Source organism: Cygnus olor, chromosome 1 (assembly GCF_009769625.2).
Source record: "Cygnus olor isolate bCygOlo1 chromosome 1, bCygOlo1.pri.v2, whole genome shotgun sequence".
NCBI lineage: Eukaryota > Metazoa > Chordata > Aves > Anseriformes > Anatidae > Cygnus > Cygnus olor.
This window is the reverse complement of record NC_049169.1, coordinates 141,947,824-141,954,419: the sequence shown is the minus strand read 5'-3', so window position 1 is coordinate 141,954,419 and position 6,596 is coordinate 141,947,824.

The window sequence follows — 6,596 nt, the reverse complement described above, 5'->3', positions numbered from 1 at the left end:
TTATCTACTATCACTGGAGTAAATAATCCTCCACTGCTTTCCTGTGCTGGGAAGTGCTGTGACCAAGAGAAAGATGAAGTCAATTTACCCCAGAAAAAACTTGTTGCAAAATTTTATTCAACAGATTTAGCTCTCCGTACCGGAATTCCTACTGCCAATGCCCACTTGGACAGTACTGCAGCATGCTCACAGAGAGTAACAGAAAAGACTGTTTCCACCTGTTCTCATTTCCATATAGATGAAGCAGAGATGTGTCCTGAGTGTTTTCATAACACTACATTATCTGCCTAATGCCTTATTTGCATATTACAATTCATATTTTATTCAAACTTGATACTATACTAACTTAATACACAAGCATTTCTGATATTTTTTGGCCCTTCTGCACTGCCCAGTTTCAGTGCGGAACAGTAAACAAATCTCCAGTCAAACAGACTCTTTGTGTCATGTTTTCTTTCCCTGGCAGGCACTGATGCAGTTCATTTTGCTATACTTGAAGGTGATCTTTGGAGAGTATGCTATTAAAGAACAATAAGCAAAAAAGTATTCAGAAAAAGAACATAGAATGTGTTATAACAGGAAATAAAGCATATTTTAGAGCATATTTTAGAAAATCATTACTTGCTAGTTAGAATAATGTCCGGTCAAAATAGAAGAACTAGAAAAAGTCAGATTCAGCTCAGAAATAACATGTTCAAATTTAGACAACTTCTTGTGAACTAGATGTCCTTCCATTATAATCAATACAGATCTAGTAAATGCAAAGGGTAGCTCCAGGTAGTTCTCAGGGGATCCTGCTGGCTTTCAGCTGCCACTCTAGAGGGCAATGTTTGTCTCCTGGCTTTAACTACATTTGCTAGCACCACACAGGGGTCTTAGCTACCTTCTACCACCTGAAAAGGCACTAGGAGTATACGTGAGGGTGACTAAATGAAGCCTGGAATGTTTGGAATGCTATGAAGTTTCACTGAATTCAAATGACACCTGAATCGCTGACATGCATTCTCTACATGCATTCTGGTCTCCGAGTAGAATGTTCTTCCTGAGATGATCTAATTTAATTATTCTCTTTTGTATTTATGGTACATTCTCTGGCAGCACTATCTTCTAAGGTACTCTAACATCTCCGGTATTATGCCCAACTATGTCTGGAATGAATCAGAAGACAGATTTAGATCTGTTTTGTCATCATAAAAAATCACTTTTTTTCCACTACTTGAATGCTCACTGAAAGTTCCAGCGCACTTTTTCTTCAATTAATTTAAATTAAATTCTGAAGGTTCCTCAACAGAACAGAGAAAGTTTCAAGGCAGTGAAAATAGGGCCAGGCTTATCAAATCAAAACAATCATTAATCTGATTCTTAAACACGGTCACTCTCCAATTACTTCCCAAACTCCTAAATTTCTACAGAAAGACTGACACTTTAAAGTCATAGCCAAATTTATCCCTACTATAATGACAATGATGTAATTAAATCTGTTTTAACATACAATCAATTTGGCCAATTATGCCCAACATCCATTGATTTTGTTGATTCATAGTGTGAAGATTGAAGGCCCTCATATAATGGATGCATTCCAATCTCATTTAACAAAGCTGGCAAAAGTTTTATGATTATATTTCTGTTTATTTTTCTTTTGCAGATAAGGCTAAACTAACTCCCAAATCTGCATATTTTTGTTTATTTATGTATCTAAATGGCTGCAGCATCAATATACTATCTGAGCCCCTCCTCATATTTAAAAATAGAAAAGAATTAAAAACAAAACGAAACAATAGCAGGCTGTTTCTTTCTTCCTTTTCCATCTGAAGGAGAAAAAGCTTGATTGGTTTATGGGAGGGGGAGGTTGTTTATTTGCTTGTTTATGTTTGTGTGTGATTGAGTAAATGTCGTGTGTATATGTTTGGAATTGGCAGGCAGCTCCTTATCTGTGCTGGCAGATATGTCCATGATCTAAAAACAGCCTGTTAGAACTGGCTGCATGTCTCACTATACACCAAGAAACAATTTCTGCAGCTGCCTCAGAGCTGAGTCCTTCTGAGACCTCATTGCCCATTTGCCGCTGGAGAAAAAACGTTTTGAACATCGATAAAATACCTCACCCACTGATTCAGATCCTCATCCAGGCCACCCTCCCCAGCTGGGTAGTATGTTATCCATTGCACCTACAAGATCATTTGTCAGCAGTGTGCTGGGCAGACATATAGAGTATAGTACACCTTGTCCATTAAATCCTTGGCTGGGATTCATCTTACCTAACACTAGACAGCTGCACTGTAGCTGCCTCCAATTAAGCCAGTCACCTCAGGTTTCCTTTACAGTTATATAGGCACTTTTAGGGCACCGTCCATCTGATCTATTTTTGTATGACTACTTCAACATGCAGTGAATTACACCCTAGAAGTTCAATTCCCTGAATTCACTGAAAAGGGTCTGGCTCTGCCTTCTTTGTACCCTCCCTTCTGGTATTTATATACAATCACAGAATGATTTAGTTTGGAAAAGACATTTAAGATCAAGCCCACACTACAAAGTTCACTGCTAAATCATGTCCCTAAGTGCCACATCCATGTCTCTTAAATATCTCCAGGGATGGCAACTCTACCAACTCCCTGGGCAACCTGTTCTGATGCCTAACCACTTTCCCATGATGAAATTCTTCCTGATATCCAATCTAAACCTTCCCTGGTGCAACTTGAGGACATTTCTCCACATCCTATCACTTGTCACCTGAGAAAGGAGACTGACATCCTCGTTGCTGCAACTTCCTTTTACATAGTTGTAGAGAGTGATGAGGTCTCCCCTCAGCGTCCTCTTCTACAGACCAAACAGCCCCAGTTCCCTTAGGCACTCCTCTTAAGTCTTGTTTTCTTATCTCTTCACTGGATTCATTGCTCTTCTCTGCACATGCTGGAGCAACTCAATATCCTTTCTTGTAGTGAGGAGCCCAAAACTGAACACAGCTCTTGAGGTGTAGTCTCACCAGTGCAATGTACAAGGCCATAATCGCATCCCTCATCCTGCTGCCCACACTATTTCTGATAGTGGCCAGGATACCATTGGTCTTCTTGGCCACCTGGGCATGCTGTTGGTTCATGTTCAAATGGCTGCTGACCAACAGCCCCAGGTCCTTTTCTGCTGGGCAGCTTTCCAGCCACTCTTCCCCAAGCCTAGACTGCTGCATGCGGTTGTTACAACACAGGTATAGGACCTCGCACCTGCCCTTGCTGAATGTCATGTGCTTGGACTTGGCCCATTTATCTAGCCTATCCAGGTCTCTCTGCAGAGCTTTCCTACCCTCAAGCAGATCAACACTCCCACCCAACTTGGTGTGATCTGTGAACTTGCTGAGGGTGCACTTAATTCCCTCATCCAGACCACTGATAAAAATGTTAAACAAAACTGGTCCCAATACTGAGCCCTGGTGAATGCCACTGCTGATCGGCCACCAACTGGATTAAACTCCATTCATAATGACTCTTTGAGCCTGGCCATCTAGACAGTTTTTTGCCCAATGAACTGCCCAATGAACATCCAAGCCATGAGCAGACATTTTCTCCAGGAGAAGGCTGTGGGAAACAGTACTGAATGCCTTGCTAAAGTCCAGGTAAACAACATCCACAGCCTTTCTTTAGTCCACTAATCTGGTCATCTTGTCATAGAAGGAGATCAGGTTAGTCAGACAGGAACTGACTTTCATAAGCCCATGCTGACTGCGTCTGATCACTTGATCATCCTGTAGTGTGCGATGAGGGGATCTGCTCCATGACCTTTCCTGGCACTGAGGTTGGACTGACAGGTCTGTAATATTGATGAGATCTCCCCTAGCCTTCTCTTCTCCAGGCTGAGCAGTCCCCACTCTCTCAGCCTCATAGGAGAGGTGCTCCAGTCCTTTCATTATTTTTGTGGTCCTTTGTTGGACTCTTTCCAGTATGTCCATGTCTCTCTTGTACTGGGATGTCCAGAACTGAACACAGTTCTTCATGTGTGGCCTCATCGGTGCTGAGTAGAAGGGAAGAATCACCTCCCTCAAGCAGTTGGCAACACGCCTTCTAATGCAGGCCAAAATATCATTAGCCTACTTTGTGGCAAGGGCACATTTCTGGATCACGTAAATCTTGAGAAGAGACTGTAGAGAGTATAAGTTCTCTACACATGGATGAAATAAAGCCATTCTGAATACAGACATCACCAAGTCATTCATTCTGCAGCACTGCTATGCTGGTATGTAGTATAGCTCATGAAGAGATGATGGCCCAAGGACAGAAGAAGCCTTTATCCCAGCTATAGCTTCAACAGGAACTCTCTAATGCACCAACAAGAACCATCTTATGATCCATTACATCTACACATTTTAATGTGTCCAGGTATTATATCATACACGTTGCTTATTTACTGTGTGGGAGGTAATGAAAAACACAGCCTCTCCCTCTCACTTCTGTTTGCACAATCTGGTGCAACCTGCATCTGCAGGAACATGCGCCAGACTTGCAGCCACCTAGATGAACTGCAGGGTGTATAGCTCCTTTGGACCCTGCCACATATTTTCTCTGTGTTCCAGACTTTCGCACTTCAGGTACAAGAAGATGCACCTGGGGTCCCCACTCATACCTGAGTGCTCTTAAATTTTCTTAAATGAATAAGAAAGCAGGGGAAATACCATTATTGTTTCCTGCTGTGTTTTAATGGAATATCTCACCCCCGTGTGCATTTTTCACATAAATAAGTTGCTTAATTTTAGGAGGTGTTCGAGGAAGTTTCCCATGGAAACAGTTATGTGCTTGCAATTCAGAAATGGTCAGAAATTAAGAGCTGCACCTCTCCTCAGCGTTTCTATTGCTGTCTTATATGGGTCCTTTCACAGCAGAAAGCTGTTATGAAACTCAGTCTGAGGTGCTAATTCTTCCCATGTACTGCACAGATGCTTTTTGGTACATATTTTAGGATTTTACTCAGGAAGCCTGAGGAACCAGACTTCAGACCTTTCTGTACTCTTCCAGTATCTACAGGGCTTCTCAGGCTAAAAAAAAAAAAAAAAAAAAAAAAATAAGAAAAGTTAAAAAAAAAAAAAGAGCATAGGCTGGGGTGGGGTGATTATTGTAGTATGACAGGAAATGCGGCTGTGGGAAATGGACTGGAGTCAAAAGGACTTGTCCGGCCTATCCTCTGCAATAGAGCAGGATCAACGGCGTCTAAACCTGACATATTTATTTTATCTGTTAATCATTAACTGAAAGAAACATGGAAAGCTATGCAGTCTTAGTTGTGCTGCCACAGAAAACTGCAGAAGGGGAGAAAGAGGCCCAATGGCTGAAACAATTTCTTCCTTTAACAGGATTTTTAGAAATGCTTTCTAAGTCACTCTGTCTTGCCCATCAGCATTTATAGCTTTGAGGTAGGAGTCAATTAAAAGATTTCTTTCTATATTCCTTAAATCTGCAGATCTTTTCAGAAAGATTACACTTTATATGCCTTTAATATTATCAGCAGCTTCCAAATTCAAGTTCTTTTACAGTTCCTCTTAAAAAGTTCTGGACCACTGGATTGTAACTCTTTCTACTGGGCCTAATTTGTATATGAAAAGTTGAAATGACTGTTAGATGTTACCCTAATGATTTGAAACTGTAAACCAGAATGAAATAAGTCATTGTTAGATTTGCTAAACTTGATGACAAATGGTACATTTGGGGGTCTTGACCTTTCCCATTTGTAATGCAGAAATTCACGAATATGTTCCATTTACTGCAATAAATTTCTGTAGTTGTCTTAGATCTGTCTTACAAAATGGCTTTAAGAACTGTATTTGAGAATTTATAAGGTTTAAAATTTTCTCCCTTGTTGAAGGAACGAAAGGATCTTTTTCACAACTTTGTTAAATTTTGGAAGATGATTTCCATCAGAGCTTTCACTTTGTCTTGGCATGGAGCACACATAGCCTTCCTCAGAGTTGGCTGAAGAAGGACAGGTGCTGACTGCTTCAACCCCTTCCTCAGCAGGTGACACCGAGTATTTGCCACAGGAGATGTGTTTAATAAAGGGCTGCAGATCCCTCATCCCTTCTCCTCATTAGCAAACTGAACCTCAGACATCCTCCCTGGATTACTTCTCCCATACATAATCTGAGGCAAGAACAGTTCAGGACGCGAGCCTTAGGAGGGTCAGATATCTGACAACCTGACATGGTAAGATATTTTCTTCCTGCCATTAAAGGCTCTTTTTTTGGACTCTTTCCCATTATTGAACATTGTCCTTCAATTACAACAGTGGAACTAGACGAATGTTGCATTAGTATTCATATCAAAAAAAGGCATACAGAAGGAATAAAGTTTTCTGCTTTTTTAATTGAGATCCCCCTATTTATTATCAGAAGATGGAGTTATCTTCTTTCGGTTACAGAATAGTAATAAAAACTTATTCTTCCTGATTATTTAATATGACTACCAAGTTTATTTCATAATCATTGGCTGCCACAACAGAGATATGCACCCCCTTAGCATGGCCCTCATGCTTTGTTTATAGCTGTCTTTATATTTAGAATACTAAAATATCATGAAAGCTGAGTACTCAGATTGTATTGTACCAGTGGTATGCAT